The sequence below is a fragment of the Belonocnema kinseyi genome, chromosome 10, assembly GCF_010883055.1.
Source record: "Belonocnema kinseyi isolate 2016_QV_RU_SX_M_011 chromosome 10, B_treatae_v1, whole genome shotgun sequence".
NCBI lineage: Eukaryota > Metazoa > Arthropoda > Insecta > Hymenoptera > Cynipidae > Belonocnema > Belonocnema kinseyi.
In genome coordinates this window covers 28,511,675-28,516,897 of record NC_046666.1, presented here as the reverse complement: position 1 = coordinate 28,516,897, position 5,223 = coordinate 28,511,675, and positions in this window count along the sequence as shown.

Genomic DNA, 5,223 nt, shown 5'->3' with positions numbered 1-5,223 from the left:
ATAATTATGTTACATTATAATAGTCTTATTTATATCTTGATCCGCATTTGAAAGAAATGAAAGAAATTGGCGATTTTGGAATTCATCTCGTTTGGATAAAAACTCCATTATTTGCTTGAAAAATAAATTATTTTGTTGAAAATGTAACTTGGTGGAAAATTTATCTTATTGGTTGACAATTCAACAACTTTGTTGAAAATTCATTTTCCCTGTTAAACATTATTTATCTTTATCTGAAAATGTAAGTATTATATGATTGATTAAAAATTAATCGTATCTATTGGTCAAGTTGAAAAATGTTTTTTTTTCTTTATAAAAAACATTAATTTTTTTGGTCGAAAATTCACATTTTCCCTTGAAAATTTAACAATTTTGTTGAAAATTCGTTTTTTTTCTTGTTCAGTTCAATTTTTTTATCACAGTTCTTATCTGGAATTTAAACTATTCTATTTTTGGTTGAAATTTCATCCTGTACATTGTATTAGTTAAAACATGAATTATTTGATAAAAAGTTAATTTATTTGTTTTCAATTCTGATTTTTTTTAAATTGAAAGAATTTTTAAATAAAATTGTTTGAATTGAATTTAAGGTATTAAAAATGGAAAAATAATTGATTTTACAAGATTATTCTGAATCCGTTGCAAATTAAAGAATTAATAGATATTAGTTTTTAAAATTATTTTCAATGATGACTTCAAATATTATTTCAGTCTGAAAATTTTTTATTTTGAACCCATTCAATTTGAAATTTTTTAACTAAAAAAAAAATCCATTAATTATTAGCAATATTTGACAGCTCATTTAAAATAATCCAATATAAACAACTATTAAAAACTATAAAAATTTGAACAGAATGGTTCAAAATAGAAAGCCTCGAATTGTTAAAATTGTAATGAGGTAAATTTTAACTTTGAACGCTACAATTTTAATTTTTAAAAAGATTCAAAATTAATTAAAAACTTGAAATTATTTCAAATAATTTGAAAGACGATGTAGATTTTTGCAGATTTAAAAAAAATTAAATTTGTTGAGAATTGTAAAATATTTTTAAAAAATAACAAAAATGGTCAATTTTCAACCCAAAAGTTTACTTTTTAACAAAATAAATTAATTTTCTATCAAATAATTGGTGTTTTAACTAATACAATGTACAGGATAAAGTTTCAGTCAAAAATGGAATAGTTCAATTTCCACATAAAAGCGATTAATTTTTAATCAATCCTAGAATAGTTACATTTTCAGATGAAGAAAAATAATTTTTAACAAAAAAAGACAAATTTTAAACAAAATACATGAATTTTTAACGAAATTATTTAATTTTGAAGTCAAGAAGACAAATTTTCGACAAAAAGTTGAATTTTTCAAGCGAAAAATATGAGTTTTCAATCAAAAAATTAAACTTTCAACCAAATAGTTAAATTTTCAACCATAATTATAAAACGTTGTTAAAAAAGGGTATTTTTTCAAAGTAGTTCAACTCTTAGTGAAATAATCGACTTTTAAACTCAAGAAGATGATTAAAGTTCTACCAAACAAGGTCAATTTCCAACCAAGTACATGAACTTTCAACAAAATTATTTAATTTCAAAGTCAAAAAGAGTATTATCTACAAAAAAAGGTTAATTTTTAACCCAAAAATATGATTTTCAATCGAATTTTCCACCCAAAAATTATGATTTTAATTTTTAACAATATAGTTGCATTTACAACAAAACGACTTTGCAGCCAAAAAATATTTACAGTTGACGTTTCAACAGAAAATTTTAATTTTTAACCAATAAGTATAAATTTTCCATAAAAAAATTTAATTTCTACAAAGAAAGACGAATTTTTAACAAAATAAATGATTTTTTAAACCAAAAATGGTATAGATTAATTCTCAGTTTCAGACATGTATTTTTACAACACATAAAACATATTTTCATCAGAATAGTTATTAAATAAAAAAATAAATAAATTTTAACAAAGTAGTTGAACTTTTGATAGAAAAGAGGACTTTTTTTTACAAAATAGTTACATTTTCAACGAAATAATTAAGTTTTCAACCAAATCTAACATTATCTAAAAATTAACATTTTTTAAATTCTAATTTCACAGTAATAATAGTTACATGATATAAATTTTTAGAACTTAACCAATTCCCAAAAAATTATATATTTTTATAAATATTTTTCCTTATATTTTACAAACTAAATAATTACTACGTCTATTTAAGAAAACGACAAGGCGAGTTGTCAACAAATTATCTACATATTTTTTTAAAGTTATTTTAAATTATTTTGATGAAAATGTAACTATTTTGTAAAAAAAAGTCCTCTTTTCTATCAAAAGTTCAACTACTTTGTTAAAATTTATTTATTTTTTTATTTAATAACTATTCTGGTGAAAATATGTTTTGTGTGTTGTAAAAATACATGTTTGAAACTAGCACTTAATCTATGCCATTTTTGGTAAAAAGAAATCCTGTATTTTGTTAAAAATTCGTCTTTCTTTGTAGAAATTAAATTTTTTTATGGAAAATTTATACATTTTGGTTAAAAATTAAAATTTTCTGTTGAAATGTCAACTGTAAATATTTTTTGCTGAAAAGTCGTTTTGTTGTAAATGCAACTATATTGTTAAAAATTAAAATCATAATTTTTGGGTGGAAAATTCGATTATTCGCTTAAGGTTGAACTACTAAGTAAAAAAATTAATTTTTTCTTATTAAGGATTTATAATTATAGTTGAAAATTTAACTAGTTGCCTTCACATTAACTTTTTTGTTAAAAATTTAACTGTTTTGTAAAAAATGCATATTTTGGGCGTTAAAAGTAAACAGTTTGATAGAAAGTTAAACTATTTGGTCGAAAACTAAAATTTTAGTTGGAAAATTGTATTTTTGGGTTAAAAATTCAGCGTTTTTTGTAGATAATACTCTTTTTGACTTTGAAATTAAATAATTTCGTTGAAAGTTCATGTATTTTGTTGGAAATTGACCTTATTTCGCAGAAATTTAATCATCTTCTTGGGTTTAAAAGTCGATTATTTCACTAAGAGTTGAACTACTTTGCAAAAAAATACGCTTTTTTTTACAACGTTTTATAATTATGGTTGAAAATTTAACTATTTGGTTGAAAGTTTAATTTTTTGATTGAAAACTCATATTTTTGGCTTAAAAAATTCAACTTTTTATGGAAAATTTGTTTTTTTGACTTCAAAATTAAATAATTTCGTTAAAAATTCATGTATTTTGTTTCAAATTTGTCTTTTTTTGTAGATCATTAATTTTTTTGGTGAAAAATTCATCTTATTGATTTACAGTTTAAGAACTTTGTTAAAAATTCATTTTTTCTGTTAAAAATTATTTTTCTTCATCTGAAAATGTAACTATACTCGGATGGATTAAAAATTAATCGCTTTTATGTGGAAATTGAACTATTCCATTTTTGGCCGAAACTTTATCCTGTACATTGTATTAGTTAAAACACCAATTATTTGATAGAAAATTAATTTATTTTGTTAAAAAGTAAACTTTTGGGTTGAAAATTGATATACGTTGTTAATTAGATTTTTTTCCTAATATTAAAAAAACTGTAAAATAAAAAAATTGCCTTAAAATCGTGCTGATTCTTTTTTTTCAATTTGTAAATGTGTTCAAATACTCACTTAAAATTAATTTTTAAAAATAAAAAATCATTTTCAATTTTCTTAGCAATCACAACCATTTTTGTTATTCTTTTTAAATATTTTACAATTCTCAAAAAGCTTAATTTTTTTCATTTGCAAAAATCTAAATCGTCTTTCAAATTATTTGAAATAATTTTAAGTTTTAAATTAATTTTGAATCTTTTTTAAAATTAAAATTGTAGCCTTCAAAGTTAAAATTTACCTCATTACAATTTTAACCATTCGAGGCTTTCTATTTTGAACCATTCTGTTCAAATTTTTATAGTTTTTAATAGTTGTTTATAATGGATTATTTTAAATAAGCGGTCAAATATTGCTAATAATTAATGGATTTTATTTTTAGTTAAAAAATTTCAAATTGAATGGGTTCAAAATAAAAATTTTTCAGACTGAAATAATATTTGAAGTCATCATTGAAAATAATTTAAAAACTAATATCTATTAATTCTTTAATTTGCAACGGATTCAGAATCATCTTGTAAAATCAATTATTTTTCCATTTTTAATACCTTAAATTCAATTCAAACAATTTTATTTAAAAATTCTTTCAATTTAAAAAAAAATCAGAATTGAAAACAAATAAATTAACTTTCTATCAAATAATTCATGTTTTAACTAATACAATGTACAGGATGAAATTTCAACCAAAAATAGAATAGTTTAAATTCCAGATAAGAACTGTGATAAAAAAATTAAACTGAACAAGAAAAAAAACGAATTTTCAACAAAATTGTTAAATTTTCAAGGGAAAATGTGAATTTTCGACCAAAAAGATTAATGTTTCTTATAAAGAAAAAAAACATTTTTCAACTTGACCAATAGATACGATTAATTTTTAATCAATCATATAATACTTACATTTTCAGATAAAGATAAATAATGTTTAACAGGGAAAATGAATTTTCAACAAAGTTGTTGAATTGTCAACCAATAAGATAAATTTTCCACCAAGAAAATTAATGATCTACAAAACAGACAAATTTTAAACAAAGTACATGAATTTTCAACGAAATTATTTAATTTTAAAGTCAAAAAGACCAATTATCTACAAATAGTTGAATTTTTTATGTGAAAAATATGAGTTTTCAATCAAAGAGTTGAACTTTCAACCAAATAGTTAAATTTCTTAAATTTTCAGTTTCAAAGATGTATTTTCAACGAAAGAGATGAACCTTCAAAGAAAAAAAAAATACATTTCAACAAAGTAGTTGAACTTTTGATAGAAAAGAGGACTTTTTTCTACAATATAGTTACATTTTCAACAAAATAATTGATTTTTCAAGCAAATAATGGAGTTTTTATCCAAACGCGATGAATTCCAAAATCGCCAATTTCTTTCATTTCTTTCAAATGCGGATCAAGATATAAATAAGACTATTATAATGTAACATAATTATAATATTATCATTAAAAACATGTATATATATATAATAGTATAGATATTTATATCATTTATATTTTATACTTGAAATAACGTAACCTCAAAATATACGCATATAAAGAGGCGGGCGAAGTATTCAAATCATGAGAATCGCCAGCATCGAAATCTGGAA